At 44.0% G+C, this 22,632-nt stretch overlaps 1 protein-coding gene across 1 annotated transcript in view; it reads left to right on the plus strand.

The window, feature by feature from the left end:
* Window positions 1-8,000: 8,000 nt before the first annotated feature.
* The window catches only part of LOC126418878 (lysocardiolipin acyltransferase 1-like), a 353,082-nt gene continuing 338,450 nt past the window's right edge, over window positions 8,001-22,632 (plus strand). Inside the window, exon 1 of the mRNA XM_050085877.1 lies at window positions 8,001-8,052. The gene's annotated coding sequence lies outside the window, so the exon portion shown is untranslated. The remainder of the gene's footprint in view (window positions 8,053-22,632) is intronic.

Here is a 22,632-nt window from a genome sequence, read left to right on the forward strand (position 1 = left end):
TATTGTGTGGTGAAATTAGGAGTTGTTTACATGTTTGTGGCCTGTGTCAGATGACCACAGTCGGATCAGTGCGGGTGTTTTGTGACAAATATACTCTATGACTAAATAAAAGGGCTCCAAATTAATCGAGTGCAGTCCTTCCTTACTTCCCCGAGCAGCACAGTGCAGTCTGAGTGGTTTTTGCGCAAAAACTGCAATCTGTTCAGACTGTGACTGAGTCAACAAATAACTGGACAAATTTATCTATAGAGGAGTTAGAGGTCTGGATTTGAATGAATATCTTGATGGGTGTGGTTGTGTTGCCACGCGTTGTGCACTACTGGAGTTCAGAACCTGACTTATGTCAGCTGTACATATCGAAACCTATGAGATGCAAAAGTTTCAAAAAGATATGTCCCAAATAAATAAAGTACACTCTTTCCTCCTTCCATGAGCCTATGGACTGTAATTATTTCCGAAAATTAGGAGTTGTTTGGCTATTTGGACGTAAATGTTTTGCATTATTTACGAGAGGTTCGCATGTCTGTAGGCTGTGCTATGAGTTATTTTTAACTTTTACAATTAGCAAGCGTATGTCTGGAGCATTATAAATGAGTTATGTAGGAGTGTTTTGCAGGTCTGTATGGCGTGGAACATGTCGGTGTGATACATATACCCCATTCCTAAATAAAGTATATTGGTTCCTGCATCCATGGGCCTAGTGTAGGGTGAGTCCTTTCACTCAAATGTGTAGGAAGAGGTTGAGTGCTGGTGGCATAGTTTAGTGGTGATGAGCTTTGTTTGCAACAATTTTCTTAGGTTGCTGGCAGAAGTGCAAGTGAGCTTTGTTTACTGGCAGATTTCAAACTTGGCGCTCGTCCCTACGAGGAAGTGGAGGTCGGGTGGCTGAGGTTAGTACAAGTGTCCTTTCTTTCCAACAATTTTGTTAGGTTGGTAGAGAAAGCGGAAGTGATCTTTCTTTACTGCCAGAATTCAAACTCGGCGCTGGTTCCTAGGAAGAGGTGGCTGTCTGGTCCTTGAAAAGTAGTTGAAGTTAGGTAGTTGAACACCTTTGTTACGTATATGAAATTGTAAATTGAATTATTTAATCTGATTAAAACTGAAATGGAATTAAGTACTTAGGTAATTGATGGGTTTGATGAGCGATGTGGGAGTTAGCATATTTACAGAAAACTATATCCGTTGCGTGTATGGAGGGTGTGTGACGTAAGCGGGATGGCGGCGCAGCGATTGTCCAGTTATAACGCGCACGCGAGAGAGAGTCAATTAGCGAGCGTTCTAGTGCCGAACACACGTGCTGTTATACATTCATGGTGGATTCCACTGTCGAGCAAACTTTGCCGCCAAAATTGTAGCACTGTGTTCTCTCTCGCACAAGGACACATGGTGGACGGTGAGCTGTCGGCATCGACAGGTTTGAATGTGCCCCGGAAAACAAACTTTGGCGCCAAAAGTATGGCAGGGAATGGCCGACCGTTGTGTGATTCAGCTCCGAGGCATACAATTTTGACGGGAAATGTGCGGAGGCGACGAATACACGTGGTGAGCGGACAAGGGACTGCTGTGACGTCAAACTCGGCAAGTTCCAGCGTGTCCAGTGGAAACATGCTTACGACGTGGGAGCGATCACTGGGCTCACCCCCAGCGTACCGGCAGTCCAGCACGAGAGACCGCCTCACGTGACAGGCGTCGGCAGTGGCACCGCGCGCTGGCCAGGGCGTGGCGAGGATTTGAACTAATTCAGTTGGAGCGCAGACGTCGTGGTGACTGCACTGCGATATCAAAGATGTGTGCTGATTGTGTTGGAGAACAAGTGATGACCGTACTGCTTGAAATAAAGTCTTCAGTCCCTTCCTTCCCGCCTGCAAAATCAAAGGACGTGACTTAGGTTACTATAAGTGCAGTTTATTATTCGACGCGATTCTGATAGGTTACCAGTGAAAAATGATAAATGAGGGAGAAAGTTCGTACGTGTGAACGATTATGGTGTTGGGATTTGAACTTGTGATAAATTTTTGTTATGGATGTGAGGAAAATGGCTTTCTCGCCGAGAAAATCGGACATCTTGAATAAATAATAAATGATAATAATAAATAGAAGTACAGTTTTCGAGACATTATCATGTTGGAATTTGAATTTGGGGCAATTTTCTAGTGGAGGTAGGCCTATAATAATAAATAATAATAATAATAAATGATAATGATTATGAATGTTAATAAATGATAATGAATAATAATAAACAAAAGTAAAGTTTTCCAGCCAAAATCGTGTTGGAATTTGAATTTGGAGGGAATTTTCTAGTGGAGGCAGGTCAATAATAATAAATAATAATAAATGATAATGAATAATAATAAAGACAAGTATGGTTTTGCATGCATTGCCCTGTTGGAATTCAAACTTCTCGCCATTTTTTCTTTTGGAGGCTTGGGTTAGTGGAAATAGCACACTTGGTTTATTTTCCCGCCAAAATTCAAAATTCCCGCCATTTTTCTGAAGGTTAGGTTAGTTGACATAGCACAATTGGCCTTGTTTCCCGCTAAAATCCGCCATCTTGGATGACGGTATGGGCTGTTGCCAAGTCTACATGCCTCCATCTTGGATGACTTCATCGCCGCCATCTTGAATAAATTTGGCAATAATGCAGTGTGTCGTTGTACGAACCTTGCCCCACTACTGCTGACGCCCAGCATATCAGCGTTTCGGCAGTTTAAGGAAACAAAGGAGAGATGGACTGAATACCTCACTCAGTTCCAAGCTCATTGTCAAGTTCATCGTGTACAAGGTACTGTTAAGTTGCAATACTTCCTTTAGATTGCGGGGTCCCCAGTGTTCAGGTTAATACAAAAACTATTCCAGCCGCTTCCCCCGACGAACTCATCAAGTACTCGCCGCATTAACTCGATATTGTAACCTGCAAGAACAAATAGATGCAGCCAGATATAATTTCTTTTGCCTGCAGAAAAAGCTGGAACATAGAGAATGCCACTGGTACACAGCCTTAATGACTAGGAAACGTAAATTTAAGAGTAGTTGTGGCAACTTTTACAGTGATTTAATGATACGGAAAGCAATAACGCTCATTGTCCCAGATAGCAGAATACGAGAACAGATCGTAAAATACTCTGATCCATCACTTCGTCGAGTATTGCAAATCAACATTATTCGTCACCCATAGCGGCCGATAAGTTTGACCAGACCCCGATTTGTCGGGTAGAATCGCCCCTTATTCGCGACCACACCAAGCAGCCACAACAACGACCGCTTACACAGCCGCAGCGGACAGCCACGTAGGCATGTCAACAGGCCTGTGAAGTCTTGCCCTAGATGTTTTGCTCGCCATAAAAGACAATATTGCCCATCACGTAACGCAATGTGTTACACATGTGGAAAACAGGCCATGTCCAAGCAGTCTGTTTGCAACGGCATAAAAACGTCAATTGTGGGCGGTCCCAGAAAAACAAGGCTTGTACACGTGCAGTGAACGCTTTCTTTTCAAAACCTACAACAGGTGCTGACAAAAGTAAGATTAAGACTGTGCCTCCTTCTCGCCCTAGTGCTGTGCAGCGATGTTCTAACAAACTATTATGCTCATTACGAATTGCTGGCCGTCGTGTGAACTTTCAGTTAGACACAGGTGTCTCAGTAACTTTGCTTAATCGTGCTGCATACGAACAGTTAGGGTCACCATGCCTTTCAAAATCTAGCATGCACCTCTTGCTTACAACGGACGGGAAATTCCAGTGCCTGGACAGTGTAGTTTGCCTTCCAGTTACAAACCTCACACTAGGACAGTGAATGTTACTGTATAGATGTCAAGAAAGAGAGAAAGAACGTTTTCGGTTTAGAGGCCTTTGACTTGTTTGGACTTTGCTTCCTTTCAGTGTCTGCTTTTGAACTGAAAGACAGAGTAGCTAGCGTGCTTAAAGAATTTCCTGAACTATTTTCAGAAGGAATTGGAAATGCTAATAACTGTGTAGCGCATGTTACATTGAAAGACAATTTGCAGCATAAGTTTTTCCGGGGTCGTCCTGTTCCAATTGCTTTAAGAGACATAGTAGACAGTGAATTGAAAAAATTGCAAGATAATGATGTATCTGCTCCCATTTAAGCTAGTCAATGGGCAAGTCCTCTAGGTCTGTCGACTAAGCCTTCTGGTCGCATTTGCGTCTGTGTTGACTTGAAGTCTACAGCCAACCCACAGACAGTAGTTGACACTTAACCGTTATCTCGCCCTGAGGAACTCATAGACTGGGTTGGTGCAGGACGTTACTTTTCTAAAATAATATGAGTGATGCCTACTTGCAGATTCCATTGGATGAAGAATCACAAAGTGCTTGTTGTAAACACACACTTAGGACTGGTCAAGTACTTGCGTTTGCCCTCCAGCAGTGCTTCCGCTGCCGCCATTTTTCAACGTTAACTCGGAACAGCTGATTGCAAAAGTGCCACTTTGTTCAAACTACCCTGATGGTATTCTCGCCTCTGGTCGTAAACCAGAGGAACACATTGCCAATTTGCGTACTCTTTTTCGAGTGTTGTTAGAAGCAGGACTCAAGTGTCGTCTCGAAAAGTGTGCCTCTTTTTCAAGCTGAGCTACAGTACTTAGGTCATTAGATTAACAGTCAGGGTGTGCACCCCCTCCAGTCTCATTTCTTGTAATCCCTGACCTGCTTGTTCCTCGCAATGTGTCTGAACCACAGTGAGTACTAGCAAGATGGCGTACTACATACGGTTCATATAGAATGCCGCTCATATCGCGGTTCCATTGCATCGCTTGCATCGGAAAAATATGCCTTTGGTGTGGACCAAAACTGTGTCACCGCCCTTTTCAGAAACTCAAAAGTGCCTTGCTTAGTGACAGATGTTTAGTGCATTTTCACTCTGCTAAGCCAGTGGTTCTGCAAGTCTACACTTCTTCCTACGTAATCGGCGCTGTGCTAGGGTATTCATACCGCACGGGCATCATCCAACGAACACAGTGAGAGAACGGTGTGTGTTTGCGCCTACGTCTTGGGATCTGTTTGCCGTTCTCCCGGCCAGCCACACAACATTCTCGGCCACTGCTGGGCACTGTGTCCGCGGCTACACAGCCACACGTCGGCGCGCTCTAGCCTGATCAGCAGGCGACACGATTTTCGCGGCGGCTTGTCGCAGACACTGCTCGCCCTTCCTTAGAGGTGTGCTACAAATACATTGTCTTCGCTTGTAGGCATCATAATTTTACTATGACGTAACAATCTACTTTTGTAGTTTGGTATTTCTTATACAATATCTTTGGCTGACAGGATTATCTATACCTCACTGTTTCTACCATCGTGTTCGTTTCTAGTACTACGACGCCACGCAACGGCTTAGCAATGATACATCAATAGGGACGAAAGCTGAGAGCATCATGACGGCGACGCGACACAGCGCGACGCGATGAGATGTTGACACATAATAGTGTGCAAAATTGTGGAACATATGTAAATCTGAAATTGCTTAGATATATATTTGGGTGAAGCCTCTGTTTATGATGTCAATAATGATCATAATAATAATAATTATTATTATTTTCACTGTCGTTATTATTATATTACTCCTTCCGATTATCCGTTACTGCGGCGCATCACGCCCTTAACAATGCCGTCTATGAAAGTACAATGCCCAACCTCGTGAGGATTAGGCCTACTGCGCGATACCTGTTATCGTACCAACATGAATAAGAACGATATCAAAAGCTCCAGTACTCACAGTTTTATTTGTATTTGAGGTCAATTCTGCAATCCTTCCTGCCGAAAATTTCAGTCACGGAATACTAGAGAGACACTTGTTGATTGGAACTCAGCAATCGTTTTTCAAGGGACAGCAAAGCTAAATGAGAAAAGCTAGTTTGCGATTGTGTATTTGGAAGATAAGATTCGATTCTCTTCAACGCCGAAAATTATCTTTCTGCTGAAGCTTTGGTTGCAGGAACGGTTAAAATTAATTTCATTGGTCTTGAAGCTTCAGGTACTGCTTCACTGAGATCACTGGATGTCAGACAAGACAACAGTGTAAATTTTGTCTCTCTTTACAATCACATAACCATTTGTAAGAGGAGTACGTAGATTCTTGAAAATGTTAGTTACTGTATTTAAATATGGAAGATTTGGTGTAGGCCGTCCAAGTTTGGTCACGTCACTTTTCTCCTCAAAACTAAGTCCTTCAAATGGATGTCTCCACGGCCTTTCCAGTACACTTCTACAATGTACTATGTTTGCATCAAAGGACCTGGAAGAGCAGTTGAACGGAATGGACAGTGTCTTGAAAGGATAATATAACATGAACATCAACAATAGCAAAACGAGGATAATGGAATGTAGTCGAATTAAATCGGGTGATGCTGAGGGAATTAGATTGGGAAATGAGACACTTAAAGTAGTAAATGAGTTTTGCTATTTGGGGAGTAAAATAACTGATGATGGTCGAAGTAGAGAGGATATAAATGTAGACTGGCAATGGCAAGGAAATCGTTTCTGAAGAAGAGATATCTGTTAACATCGAGTATAGATATAAGTGTCAGGAAGTCGTTTCTGAAAGTATTTGTGTGGAGTGTAGCCATGTATGGAAGTGAAACGTGGACGATAAATAGTTTAGACAAGAAGAGAACGGAACCTTTCGAAATGTGGTGCTACAGAAGAATGCTGAAGATTAGATGGGTAGATCACATAACTAATGAGGAGGTATTGGGTAGAATTGGTGAGAGCAGAAATTTGTGGCACAACTTGACTAGAAGAAGGGATCGGTTGGTAGGACATGTTCTGAGGCATCAAGGGATCACCAATTTAGTACTGGAGGGTAAAAATAGTAGAGCGAGACCAAGAGATGAATACGTTAAGGAGATTCAGAAAGATGTAGGTTGCAATAGGTACTGGGAGATGAAGAAGCTTGCACAGGATAGAGTAGCATGGAGAGCTGGATCAAACCAGTCTCTGAACTGATGACCACAACAGCAACAATGAACTTTCCCGTCATTTTATTACAACAAATCGTACCAATAACGATTCGTTCTCGAAACATTCAACGTGCTGGTGCTTAGAAAGAGCATATATGTATTTATAGGGTGTAACGTATAACACAACAGCCATCGAATACAAGCTTCTGTTCAACTAGATGCAGTATGGCGTCTAACTGTGCTGCAAACACTGCACAGCTTATTATATTGGTATGACTACCAACCAGCTGTCCGCCAGGATGAGTGACCACTGGAAACTGCTCCCGAGAACAAAATTGACCACCCGGTGCCACAACATGCAACTGAGCTCAACATGCTCAATTTCAGTGACTGTCATTTGGGTCCTTCCCATGTGACATAGAGAGCGTTCTTGCTTCCTATTGGTTCTGCATTACGTGACACGTTGCCTAATATCGCAGAACTTATTTTGTGTTTCAGGCGACGAAACGGCTTCTCAGCGTGTAACAGCAGGAAGTGACAACTCGTAGATCGCCATGTCCCGTGTACGGACGGCATTACTGTAATCGGCGGCCGGCCGGTGTGGCCGAGCGGTTCTAGGCGCTACAGTCTGGAACCGCGCGACCACTACGGTCGCAGGTTGAATCCTGCCTCGGGCATGGATGCGTGTGATGTCCATACGCAAGTTGGGTTTAAGTAGATCTATGTTCTAGGTGACTGATGACCTCAGCTGTTAAGTCCCATAGGGCTCAGAGCCATTTGAACCATTTTTTTTTTTTTTTTTTTTTGTAATCGGCGACTATAGCAGTTACTACCACGCGTCGCCCCTGCTTCATTTTATGCAAAACCGCAATACTGTTGACAATAATACTAATGACACTGTGTCCTAGTGTGATAGATACTCTGGTGTACACGGCAGAGCAGTCGTGGGGCCGATGCAGGCGTGCGGCGGATAGTGAAGTGGAAGTGGCACGGGACGGGCGGCCGGCTCGGCGCTTATCGGATCAGAAGCCCCACTGTCCGCTGCTTGCGCTGAGTCCCGTGCCGTACCGCAGTGGGGCGACGGCAGCGAGGACAGAGAACGTGACCGGAGGCCCTCTCTTCTCGGCTGTGCTGTGGTGAGTGCCGCCGAGCTTAAAGACTAAGAAGGGGAGGCCGCCAATTGTGAAATTCAGATTCGATTCATACTGCGCATAATAAAAGCTCATGGCCAGAGGTGTAATGTGGCAAAGCACCAAGATGCACTTCTCAGCCGTTGTCGAGAAAATCGACAGTTAAAAGAAACCGTTGCGGTGAAATACTCTCTACGATTAATAGTTTTCTACAGCGTCGTGGCGCAGCGGTAAGCGCTCGGGTTCGTAATCCGAAGGTCGCCGGATCGAATCTCGCACCATGCAACTTTTTTTTTAGTATTTGTTTTTTGTAATTCAAATGTGTATATATATATATATACATATATACGCGCGCACACACACACGTATATATATATATATATATATATATATATATATATAATTCCCGGCAATCAGTTGCAACAATTATGCATATAATAAGTTGTTGAAAGTCGTTTGTCGTGGAAAAACTGGCGACTTCGAACATCATTATGTTTTCCGCAAACAAAGTTGTATTTCACAAATGTTATTAATTGTCTTCATAATGTGAACCACGTATAGACGGTATAGTTAACGGAAGACGTAGACACGATATTCCGAAACGAATACGTATAGCGTAAGTCAAACGTTCGAATTAGAATAGAGACCCCACGAAGACAAATTCGCTGTGGCAGGTATGAAATATAAACTCCGTTACTCGCTCGTTACACTTGAAGGACAGATCTTGAATGGGCCGAAACGAGCCGCCGCGTCACAGCGTAGTTGCCTGCTAACTTCGAAAGAAGGTAGATGCGGTCCCTAGCGTAACTCATAACATCGTCGAAAAACAGTGCGGACGGGAGAGCTTTGGTACACCCTGTTAAAAAAACGGAAAAATGGAGGCGGTACAATTGGAGAGCGATCCGCCTTCACCAACATGCATAAGCAATTCATTAATAGTTATATATATATATATATATTTGAATTACAAAAAACTAATGATAAAAGAAATTGCATGACGCGAGATTCGATCCGGCGACCTTCGGATTACGAACCCGAGCGCTGACAGCTGCGCCACGACGCTGTAGAAAACTATTAATCGTAGAGAGTATTTCACCGCAACGGTTTCTTTTAACTGTCGATTTTCTCGACAACGGCTGAGAAGTGCATCTTGGTGCTTTGCCACATTACACCTCTGGCCATGAGCTTTTATTATGCGCAGTATGAATCGAATCTGAATTTCACAATTGGCGGCCTCCCCCTGTAAGGCCGCGTGAGCAGCGGCCCGATTACCTGGCCGCGCGACTGCACAAGGCAGCAGAGCGATTGCATTCCTAATGGTGAGACGGTCCGTTGCTCGCTGATGACGGGAAAGGTGCGATTATAAATAGTTTCTTGGCGACATAAAGACAGAGAACTGAACAGAGGTTTTTTTGTTGAACTGTATTGTAATTCGACAATATCAGCCATGTAGAATTGCCATAAATGTCGGTGCTAAAATCGAGACAAAACCCACGAAAATTCAGTCATAAGTGTACGCAGGGACTTCAAACGCCTCCGAAAATTAATCTAAGCATCACTACTGAGCATAATACCTGTATAAATATATTTAAAGACAACAAAGTATAACGTACACAACTTTTACACTATTTTATGGACCAGTCGTACCTCTCAGATGATTTGACAGCTTTTAGATCGTTTCTTTCACTCACATAATTACAAAACTCTGCACACCTTATCTGAAAGTCATACATACACTGTAAGACGCTCTAAGTTGTTGATGCATCCGAACGATTCCGTTCCTCATTCCCTAAGCTCGCATTATTGAAATATTTCTCTCAACAATAGAATTATGTGCTACAAATGGAGACATATATCCGCATATCTTTAGCAATTCTGACTTCTGAAAGCTGATCTCTATATTTCTGAAAAATTCCAACTATTTGTCCTGGGCACGTAATACTGACTTCCAATTATCCTCTGAAGCTTTTAAAGCCATAAAATTCTTCATGTACTGATCAAATATTGCTCATTGACAAATATCTACTTCTTTTCCTCTTAAATAAACCAATGTCCTTTCTACAACTTCTCATTCCACTAATTTAGTCAGACACCCAAAAATGTCAAAATCTGACAGTTGATGAGGCCATTTTGAAAGATAAGTAATTGCAGTTTCATAAAATTCTCCGATGTTTAATTTTGCACATAATCCAGTTTAATTAGTTTAGTTTTTATCCCTTCACTTGCATTAAAATGCCAAACAACAATATGAAACAATTTCATTGCTTTGTGATTGCCGCCATAAGTTGCTGCTGCGCAAAAATGGGGTACTTTAAAGTCCAAAGTGCAAATTGATACAGAATGAGGAGCAACAATATGTTTGATTAGTGCTGTGGTTTTTGTTCTTGCATCATTTTGCTTTTTAGCAGTTGCAGAATCGGGATACAAAACTATCACAGTTTCAACATGCAATCAAGTAAATGGAAATGCTGTGTGGCGAGAGCCTCCCGTCGGGTAGACCGTTCGCCGGATTGACGCCACTTCGGTGACTTACATGTCGATGGGGATGAAATGATGATGACAAGGACAACACAACACGCAGTCCCTAGCGGAGAAAATCTGCGACCCAGCCGGGAATCGAACCCGGGCCGTTAGGTATGACATTCCGTCGCGCAGAGCACTTTTTTTTTTTTTTTTTTAATCACTGGTCACTCTCGTTCCTTGTATCTGTTCGGGGCGGACGTCGTAAGACACTCGTTCAAGTTCGTCGTTGATCGATTAACTCAGTTTTTTTCATTACAGAGGGCAGCTAAGCCTCTGACCAAACACGCTGAGCTACCGTGCCGGCAGAAAATGATGATGAAGGCTACACAACACCCAGTCCCCAGCCCCCTTGCGTGGTAGGCAGTAACGCTACCACTGCGCTACAAAAGCGGACGCCACTCGGTTACCAGGGGCAGAGATGCAATCGAGTGACTTCAGTGACTGGTGCTGTTACAGTTCCATATGCTGTTGTCAATTCAGCGGTATTAATGAGCATTTCCTCCAATGTATTCGGTTTTACAAAAAAAGTTCTGGGTTTTAAACTGAATGCCTTTCCTTGAGTATTTCTTTTGTGCTTTCAGGTCTCAGGATGATTTCCCACCGTGCTCAACTGAAAAATAACAGGAACAAATTTACGAAATACTTCCGCACCTGTACTGCCTCTTTTTATGAAAGGCCATATTTCTGTGTATACGTCACTATAATAACACAAGTAGGCATTGCAATGCTCGTGCGTCTCGCGGGCTCCGAGCAATCGCTTCATAACGTCATCAGAAAGGCCGAAAGCTGACAGCGCTGCCTGGTGACTAGACTTGTAAGCAATTGTAATGACGTAAGTGATCTGATGGCCACAGCCTGTAATAGCATACAGACCTGCCGCTAGCTGTCGTTCTGCAACGTCAAGTCAATACAGATTGTTTGAATAAAGCTTCCGTTATCAGAATTAAGAAGGTTCGAATGCGAATAATCTCGATTATGGTGACATACTAATCCGCAGCGTGGCCCGAGTTACAGATTAGCTTCTTACGTGATTGATTGAAGCCAACTGATTACGAATTATTAGTTGAGTGGCAGAGTGATTTACAACGTAACACATATTACGCGTTCAGGACAATGTCTCTTAACATTTTAAGTGCAGTTTGCTACTATAACTTCCACTCAAACGTTTGCAATTCTTAGCTACGAATTTGTCTTTGCATGCACACCAGCAGTAGCAATTGCGGAAAAACGGATGAAACGAGGTAAAAGATACGCAGGGAACGCCCCTTGCATTTTTGCAGTCAGTTTACGACATATGTACGTAACATGCATCAAAACACACGTCGGATAATAAGTCATTGCCTAATATTTGTGTGCCTGCATGACCTAGTAGTTTTGCTTTTTTATTATGAATAACAGTGAATGGCTTGAGCATAAATTTCTTTATATGTGATGAAGCCTGGTTTTACCTGAGTGGTTACGTCAACTCACAGAATCACAGATTCTGGGCAACGGAGAACACGCATTATATGACGAGGTGGTCGCGATATGGTGTGTAGTGCCTGCACTCCGCATTATTGGTCCCATCTTCTTTCATCAGTCGCTCACGTAGGCGAGTTACTTTGCTAGAATTTTGAAACCATTTGTGGCAGCATTAACGGAGAAGGAAAAGACCTACAGATGCTTCCAACATCACGGAGCAACTGCCCATACAGTGGGCCGGATCTTGGAGCACATTAACACAGTCTTCACGACTGTCAGAGTTGTTAGCAGACCCTAGCTGGTCACGCAGACCACCTGATCTGTCAGTGTGCGATTAATTTGTGTGGGGAGCCCTCAAGTCTAAAGTGCATCCCAACAGATCTCATAGTCTTTAACAACTGCAGCTGGACATTTCGGATGAGACTGCAGCAATTCCGGCAGTCCAGCTACGATCCACCCTCAGCAAGTTGTTGATTAAGGCCCAAAAGTGCCAAGAGAAGAGTGGTGGTCACTTTCAACATCTGCCACAGTCAGGTTAGCACTGTATTTCTGTCGAAACGTCCCCTTAGAAAAATTAGTGAATGACTGTGCTGGTAAACCCATTACGTTATTTGCTTTTCAAACAGCTGAGCAAAACTGAACGTACTCAGACATTACTCTCTTTACTTATTCTGATCAACACTAAACTGACACACAATATTTTTAGCGCAACGCAATCTGACATTCAAAAAATCCCTAAAAAGAATGGCCCTGACTAACAATAACTTATACCTTTCATGAATCACTTACCTCACAAAAATCTTCGTTACTCGAACTACTACAATACAGCGAGCGCCAATACTGCCAGCTAAATAAAGGATTCTAACTACTGAAGGCACTAACTACTGATAGGCATAGTTAGCAAATGAGAGATGTTGATAGAGAACAAACAATGTTTTTACCTTAATAATGTTCAAAAGTCATCATATATATAATCAGTTCATGACATCCAATATTACAAATTTACTGTCTCTGATGGACACACGTCCAAATCATCCGCTCTCAAAACTCCGCCATCTCACTCCCCACATCCACCACTGCTGGCGGCTCACCTCCAACTGCGCAACGCTACGCACTCTTCACATCCAACTGCCCAACACTACAATAGCAAATATTGCAACAATGCCGACCAGCCTCAGACTACACACAGCACAGTCAGTGATTTTCATACAGAGCGCTACGTGGCGTAACCAACATAAAAACATAAACAGCCTACTTACACTGTTCCTGTGTTGTGTTTCTTTGTACTGCGGAACGCTGTTCTCTGGGCCCTCTTATTTGCCCCACCCTGTAATATCGACGCTTGGCGGCTGTGGGCCAGAGGCGCCCTACTGGAGACGTGTTTCTGTTTCGCATGTCCTTTATCTAGTCAGTTACAGTCACACTTCATGTTAACATTGCATTAAGAGCTTTTTAATTTTAAAAGTAGACGCAAATATTCGCAGATCCAGGGGCGGATTAGCTATATATTGAATGTGTCATTTTTTTGTATTCAGTAACAGTTTTTCTGACGAAACATCCAGTAACAGTGTTAACATAGTGAGAGAAACAAATTTTTTTTAAAAATTAAGGAAAATGACCTCAAATCAATTTACCTTACGGTTAAATGACAACAGAAATACAAGATAGTCCTCCGTCCTTACATCACAAATACATGGCCTCTCTGTGGTGTCACCGCCAGACACCACACTTGCTAGGTGGTAGCCTTTAAATCGGCCGCGGTCCGGTAGTATACGTCGGACCCGCGTGTCGCCACTGTCAGTGATTGCAGACCGAGCGCCGCCACACGGCAGGTCTAGAGACACTTCCTAGCACTCGCCCAGTTGTACAGCCGACTTTGCTAGCGATGGTTCACTGACAAATAACGCTCTCATTTGCCGAGACGATAGTTAGCATAGCCTTCAGCTACGTCATTTGCTACGACCTAGCAAGGCGCCATTATCAATTGCTATTTATCTTATGATGCATGTACCGTCAAGAGCTATGTTCACCACTTATGGATTAAAGTTAAGTATTCCAGAAGCCTCGTACTTTATTTACTAGACTCAACTCCTTTAACTGTTCCAGACCTCACGCCAGCCTGCGTGAGCTTAAACGCGTGCCTTTCGGCTTCACCTCATAGTGACTTGGCTGTCTTGCCAAGTCACAACACTCTCCTCCATCACCACTGTAAGAATCTGTGTGTCGATTTCCTCTGTGTCCGGATGATACCTTTCCTGTTCTATTCGCAAAGAGAGCGAGGGAAAAACAATTTTGTATTTCCCTTATCTTCGCGGTTCTTGCGCGAAATGTACGTTAGCGGCTCTAGAGCCGATCTGCAACCAAGTTGAAACTGCGGTTCTATAAATTTTCTCAATAGTGTTCCCGTAATGTTCGTGTATTGATCGACCCGCCCCGTAACAAACTAGCAGCCTGCCTCTGAATTGCCGTGACGTCTTCCTTTAATTCTACCTGTTGGAGACCCCAAATATTCGAGCAGTACTCAAAACTAGGGCACACTATTGTTCTAGATGCCGTCTCCTTTACAGATGAACCGAACTTTCCGAAAATTCTCCAAACAAGCCGAAGTCGGTCTTTCACCTTCCCTACTGCGCTCCTTACACGCTCGTTCCATTTCGTATCACTTACGCCCAGATACTGTGTCAAAGTAGCGCGCTAGTAATGCTGCATTCGAATACTATGAGACCATTTTCCCTACTCACTTGCATTAAATGACATTTTTCTACACTCGGAACAAGCTGTCATTCATCACACCAATTGCCGGCCGCGGTGGTCTAGCGGTTCTAGGCGCTCAGTCCGGAACCGCGCAACCGCTACGGTCGCAGGTTCGAATCCTGCCTCGGGCATGGATGTGTGTGATGTCCTTAGGTTAGTTAGGTTTAAGTAGTTCTAAGTTCTAGGGGACTTATGACCACAGATGTTGAGTCCCATAGTGCTCAGAGCCATTTGAACCATTTGAACCATCACACCAATTAGAAATGTTGTCTAGGTGATGTATCCTCCTACAGTCACTTCCCTAGCACCACAGCATCGTTAGCAAACAGCTGCACATTGCTGCTCACCCTGTCCACCAGTCATTTATGTTTACGGAAAACAGTAGCGGTCCTGTCGCACGTCCCCTGTGGCACTCCATACGATACCCTCGTGTCTGATGAACACCGACGCGGACGACAACGCACTGCATGCTATTACTTGAGAAGTCTTCGAGCCACACGCATATCTGGGAACAAATTCCGTATGTTCTTACCTTCGTTAACAGTCTGCAGTGTCAGATACTCCCCGGAAGACATCTTCCCGTTTCTCTTCGTCTACGGTTCTCACGATATCGCTGGGGAGTAGGGTCGGCTGTTGTCGCGCGCTAATGTTGACGTCCCACGGTGGCAGACTGGTACTTAGTTTTCTCGGCACCGGAACGCAGGCACCATTCAGCCTCACGCTCTCCTCTTTCCATTTAAAACTACTGTGCCGTTTGACAACGTCTGTGACCTCTCCGCATAGCCAGTCCTGTCTTACCGAGGCGTGTCTGGTGGTCTGCTGGCTGCGAAGCGCGCTCCACATCAGCTGGTCCAGTCTGTTTGTCCCCACCTGACGGCTGCGACGGACGGGTATTAAGTTAGGCTACACAGATAGGCAATTTACTTCCTTTTTTGAGGAGGGGAGGGGGTTATTATTCCTCTGCTTTGACGCGGCTTGCCATAATTTCCTTCCCCCTGTCAAACTCTTCACTTCATTTTAACAGTTGCACCCAACATCGTCAATTACTTGTTCGATGTATTCCTATCTCTGTCCTCTCTTACAGTTTTTACACTCCACAACTCCCTCTAATGCTATGGAAGTTATTTGAATCAGATTTTCACTCTGCAGCGGAGAGTGCGCTGATATGAAGCTTCCTGGCAGATTGTGTGCCGGACCGAGATTCGAACTCGGAACCTATGCCTTTCGCGGACAAGTGTTCTACCATCTGAGCAACCCAAGCACGACTCACACCCCGTCCTCACAGATTTACTTCCGCCAATACCTCGTTTCCTACTTTCCAAACATCACAGAAGCTCTCCTGCCGACCTTGCAGAACTAGTACTCCTGAAAGAAAGGATATCGCAGGAGAGCTTCTGTGATGTTTGGAAAGTAGGATACGAGGTACTGGCGTAAGTAAAGCTGTGAGGACGGGGCGTGAGTCGTGCTTGGGTAACTCAGATGGTAGAGCACTTGCCCGCGAAAGGCAAAGGTCCCGAGTTCGAGTCTCGGTCCGGCACACAGTTTTAATCTGCCAGGAAGCTTCATATCAGCGCACACTCCGCTGCAGAGTGAAAATCTCATTCTGGAAACATCCCCCAGGCTGTGGCTAAGCCATGTCTCCGCTGTATCCTTTCTTTCAGGAGTGCTAGTTCTGCAAGGATCGCAGGAGAGCTTCTGTGAAATTTAGAAAGTAGGAGATGAGGTACTGGCGAAAGTAAAGCTGTGAGGACGGGGCGTGAGTCGTGCTTGGGTAGCTCAGATGGTAGAACACTTGCCCGCGAAATGCATAGGTTCCGAGTTCGAGTCTCGGTCCGGCACACAGTTTTAATCTGCCAGGGAGTTATTGTTTTATATCTTAAGACATGCCCTAGCATAATGTCGCTTGTTCTTGCCAGTATTTTCGAATTTTTTTCCCTTGCCGATTCTTCGAAGAACCTCTTCATTTTTTTTATCTTATCAGTCCACCCGATTTTCTACGTTCTTCTATAGCACCACAACTAAAACGCGTAAATTCTTTTTCGTTTTCTCTAGTCTACGATTCACTTTCGTACAATGCTGCCCTCCAGATATATATTCTCAGAAATTTCTACCTCAAATTGAAGCGAATGTTTGACACTAGCACACTTCTTTTCACAACAAATGTCCTCTCTGCCTGTGCTAATCTGCTCCTTGTGCTCTCCTTACTTCGTCTGTCACCAGTTACCTTGCTTCCAGCGCAGCAGAATTGGTTCAAATGGCTCTGAGCACTATGGGACTTAACTTCTAAAGTCATCAGTCCCCTAGAACATAGAACTACTTAAACCTAATTAACCGAAGGACATCACACACATCCATGCCCGAGGCAGGATTCGAACCTGTGACCGTAGCGGTCGCGCGGTTCCAGACTGTAGCACCTAGAACCGCTCGGCCTCCGCGGTCGGCGTAGCAGAATTCCTTCACTTCGTGTGCTTCTCACTCCCCGACATTTATGTTACATTTATCACTAATTTCATCTGTGCTTCTCGTCATTACTTTCGTCTTTCTTCGGTTTAGCTTTGATCCATATTCTGTGCACGGTAGACTGTTCATTCCATTCCGTTTGTCCCTAATTCTGCCTCGGTTTCAATGAGGTTGCCGGTGTCATCACTGAATCTTACGATAAATACTCTTCCATCCTGAATTTTATTTCCATTTCTGACCTCAGGTTCTATCTCCTTCTCCTTGATTGCTTCCTCGGTGTACAGACTGAACAGTGGGGGAAGGAGGTAACATCCTCGTCTTACACTCTTTTTAATCCGAGCATTCCGTCCTTCTTCTTCTATTGTTATTCTTCCGTCTCTGTTCGTACAAATATTTTACATTACCTATGTTTCCCTATAGCCTGCACGCATTTTCCTAGAATTTCGAACGTCTTGCACCATTTTACATCATCAAACGCTGCAGAGACTGCTAAACACGCCAATGATGTTAGTCGGAAGGGATAAGGCGTAAAACTCAACGATATCTGAATTCTAGCGCTGAAGAAGACGTGCACCAGTCAGCCATTGTGGAGAGATAGCAACAGCACTACTGCCAACAGCGCTCGAGTTTTGAATGCATCTGATATTTGACTCTGAACAGGGAACGTGGAACGAGCTTTTACTACAGTCAGTAGCGAGTCAGGGTGTCAAGCGGTCCTATACACAATATACCTCCCCCCATGAAGATGGTCACTGCAGATGAAGACGAAATGTTGGGTTTATTCAAGAAATTCATTCACCCACGGACATTACTGCCTCGAAAATTTTAGAAAAGTGACGCAGGCCGAGCCATGAAATGCCGGTAACGTTCATGTAGCGGAGGTTTGGACACGTGAATTGTACAGAGTACACCTGCTATGGTCTGAGCGTGAGGAAGACGGTCCAACCCCTACTTCATTTTGTGGCTCCCGCTCTTCCAGCGGAGGGAGAGCAACGGCGGGGGGGAGGGGGGGGGGGGGGACCCTCTCCACTCCGGAATCCCCTGTCTCTCTCTATTTTTCTATTATGCTCTGATGCATCATTAATGGGTGTTTAATGTGAACGTTTTTGTATATACTCGTTTATAAGCGGTAGTCAAATGAAAACGGGACAGAAGCAAAAAAGTAAATAAAATGTTTATTGTTTCAGAAGTAATCGCCATTGAAGTTAATTCATTTATCTCACTGTGAGAAAAGAAAGTCAATGCCTTCGTGGAAAAATGTTTGCAGCTGCATACGCAACCATAATTGTACCCCGAAGCAAATTGACGGCCACCAGCATCTTTCTTCACGGCTCCAGCAGTGATTTGGAAATCGCACGGGGAGAGATCGTGGCCTTTGGAGGATGTGTACGAGCTTCTCAGCGAAACTTCTGCAGCGTATCCCAAACAACCTCGGCAACACCTGGGCCGTCCCACTACAATGCAGAAGTTTCACTAGAAACCCCTTACACATCTTCCGTACAACTCCCAACTCTCCCCATGCGGTTTCCGAGTCATTGGAGCCCTGAAGAAAGACGTGCGAGCCCGCTGATTTGCTTCGTGCGAAGAGATGCTTGCCTGAGTACAATCGTGGTTCTCTAGACAACCGCAAACATTTCTGCATACCGGCATTGGCCGTCTATCCACGGGGTAAAGGTGTTAACAGTTATGACGATTACTTTGTAAACAATAAAAAGCTTATTTACGTTTTTACTTCTGTCTTGTTTTCATTTGACTGTCCCTTACATTTTTGGGATCAGTAGATCTAGCCACTATAGTATAGGTATCCCAGTTCTGTGAAAATCTCTTCAGAACATTAGCGTGTCCATCTGGCGAGTACGGACCACCGAACGATTCGACGAAATAAGGCCTGGAAACGTGTGTTGTTACTGTCGGCTCCTGCAAGTTCCTCACTTGCTAACGGCTTTCTGTTACACTGACGGAAAAGAATCGGAACACCAAAAAATTATTAATGTAGAGTAATTAAATTTCGGGAATACATTTTTCCTGGGAAACATATTTAAGTGAATGACATTTCAAGATCACAGATTAATTTGCGCGCGAAATGCGCCATTGCAAATGTGAAACGCTGGTACATTAATAACCTGTGTGACCGCCAGAATGTTGAATGCGAGCATGCAAACGTGCATGCGTTGTGTTGTACGGGTGCCACAGGTCAGTCGTACTGCACTTGGACGGACAGTACAGTGGCGGTTAATGCTGTTTGTGGATGACGCTGGAGGTGTCCGGAGATCTCCCACATGTGCTCAATTGGAGACAGGTCAGGTCTGGTGACCGAGCAGGCCAAGGTAACATGAGGACATTCTGTAGAGTATGACGGGTTACAACAGCGGTATGTGGATGAGCGTTATCCTGCTGAAAAACATCCTCTGGAATGCTGCTCGTGAGTGGCAGCACAAGTCGAATCGCCAGACTGACGTACAAATTTGTAGTCAGCGTACGAGTGATAACCACAAGAGTGCTCCAGCTGTCAAACAAAATCGCACTCCAGACCGTAACTCCAGGTGTAGGTCCAGTGTGTCAAGCAAGCAGACAAGCCGGCTTCAGATTCTCAACTGGCCTCCTTCTAACCAACACGCGGCTATTATTCGCAGCGAGACAGAACCAGCTCTCATCAGAAAAAGCAACAGACCTCCATCCTACTCTCCAATGAGCTCCCGGTTGACACAACTGAAGTCGCAAATGGCGGTGGTTAGGGGTCAGCGGAACGCACACTACAGGCTCGGAGCTGTCCTTCTAGTAACGGATTTGTAACACCTCGCTGTGTCACTATGGTGCCAACCTCTGCGCAAATCGCAGCAGCAGATGAAGTACGATGCGCCACACTTCCTCCCGGTTGTGACACGCGGCCGTCCCGAACAGACTTCTTTCGATCGCACATTTTCATGACGGCCGCTTCACCAACCATGTGTATTGGGTACTTTCCTTTCAAGTCTTTCTGCAATATCGTAGAAGAAACACCCAACTTCTCGTAGCCCTGTTTCACTACATCGTCCTAACTCAGTGAGGTGTTGATAATGGCGTCTTTGTCGCCTTAAACGCATTCCCGACTAACATCAACCCACCACCTCCGATCTCAAAAGTAACTAGCCTTCACGACAGTTGCAGCACTTATGTAAAGCAAATCTTATTTGCATTTTGACAGCGGCGCTGCTAGCACTAGTCTTATGCTACTGGTCCGAAATCTGAAGAGATTCATGTTTCACATGTAGCAGCACGTCTGCCAACTTTCCTTTACGTCGCACAGCTCCTTGTTGATGCCGCTCATCTTTTCCGCTCAGTGTGTATTCCTTTCTCTTGCGTTGTCCGCCGTATCGTAGCTAGGCATCTAATCTGCTGTCTGCTGCTGAGAAGAAGACTCTGACAGCCAGTCCGGAGTCCATTGCGACGCGCACACGCACTGATGAGCCGAATCATTATCGTCACTTATTTAATAGTGCGTTGGTCCACCTTTGGAGCGCAATGCGGTAGTGATTCTGCCTGCCATGGATTCCACAAGTCCTTGGCAGGTTTCCGGATACTTGCAGTACGAGATGTGTACGCAAGTCACGCATTTTCTCGTAAATAACGGACTGGTGGTGTGTAGGCTTCGAGTTGGCGACCGACAGCGTATCTGATGTGATCGCCTTGTAAGAGGTCCATGACTAAGGAATTTATTGCTAGCACACTCGAGCAGATGTAATTTCGATGGATTGCTCACGCGCTGCCTGCGATATGTAAGCTATAAGAGAATCTCAGACCAGAGCAGTGTTGTATGTAGTAGGAACTGTGTGGCAGTAGGAGTAAGTAGCAGCTACGAGTCGTCTGCATGGAGTTGGCTGGGCCGGTCGTGGCGGCGCCTGAACGATGTAGTATAAGGTAAAAGCAGCCTCACGCATATGTACTATTGTTATATCAAGTCCCATGTAAATTTTTAAAAAATCTCTTAATAATAATCATTCTCACAAAAAGAAAGATAGAATTACTAATTTATTCAAAAATTCTGGAATAACAATAGCATTCACAACTGAAAATACTTTACAACAAAAATTAAGACATACCATAAGTAAAGATAATGAAAAATTTACCAGATCAGGAGTGTATAAGACCCAATGTAGAGACTGTGAGAAAATATATATCGGCCAAACAGGTCGAAATTTTGCAGTGAGGTACAATGAGCATACGTCGGGTACCTCACGAACAAAATCTGTATTCGGCCAACGCATAATATTTAATAACCGTGCTGAGAGGACAGTAGAGCAGAATCTACAAGTCCTTCATTATGCAAATAAAGGCTTACTTATGAATATCTTAGAAGAAATCGAGATATATGCTCATTTGAAAACCAAATCATCAATGCTGCTCAACGAACAATTAGATTTTCGCGAAAAATATTTTTACGACCTTTTCAACGAAATTTTATAATGAAGATGCACCTACTCTTTTGTTTTAAAATATTAGTTACGCCCATGGCAAAAGCTATGTATGAAAAATATGCTATACAAGATTGAGATTGATTATTATAAAAACTATTAAATCGATGAGTTCTAAATATTTGATCAGCGGTCTCATCAGTTATTCAGACATACATAATGCGGAACGTACTCTTGGCTGCTACACTACTGTTATAAAGAATGTCACTATGAAAACTATAGTTAAAGTAAGACGATCCTGCAACATCCATCAAAGATGCAATTGTGATGTAGGTGACTCGGTATAATCAATATATACCACAACTCCAAGGACTTTTACATCTTTGATTTAACTGACATTGTAATAGTATTAAGGTTGCTCATAAAGAGCGTAGCTATTACACATCGTAGTGTACCGTTTTTATCTAAAATATAAATAAGTTTTACACATACTAACTATCTGTTAATCAGACATTTTAAATGAATCAATTTTATGTTATTAGTGTATTTCGTACTTTTATACTTTGGCGATAGCGTCATATTATGAACGCTGATTGGCAGTTGTGAAGTAGTGTGAGAGGGAGTAGGCGGAGCCTTTGCATATTTAAGCTCATCCTCAGCACTCATAACCATCATTTGACTTCGTAGCAGCTGAGGAGAGCTCGCCTACCATCCTCCAAGGAAGCCATGGGTATAATAACTTTTATTCTATCTTGTTAAAATTTTGTCGTCATTAGACACTTTTCGTTTTATTTTAAGATTGGTCTCTAGTATTTTCTAAAATTAATTCACAGGTCTGACGATGGTTATATAAATATAACCGAAACCGGTCACCTATGTTATTGAGACATAAGTATTGTGATCAAGACTGAACTTTAGTTCAAATATAATACTCTATTGATCACTGTTTCCAAAAAGTTTACCAAAATCGGCACTGATCTGTCCAGAGCACGGTTTT

This window comes from Schistocerca serialis, chromosome 9 (genome assembly GCF_023864345.2).
Source record: "Schistocerca serialis cubense isolate TAMUIC-IGC-003099 chromosome 9, iqSchSeri2.2, whole genome shotgun sequence".
In the NCBI taxonomy this organism is placed as follows: domain Eukaryota; kingdom Metazoa; phylum Arthropoda; class Insecta; order Orthoptera; family Acrididae; genus Schistocerca; species Schistocerca serialis.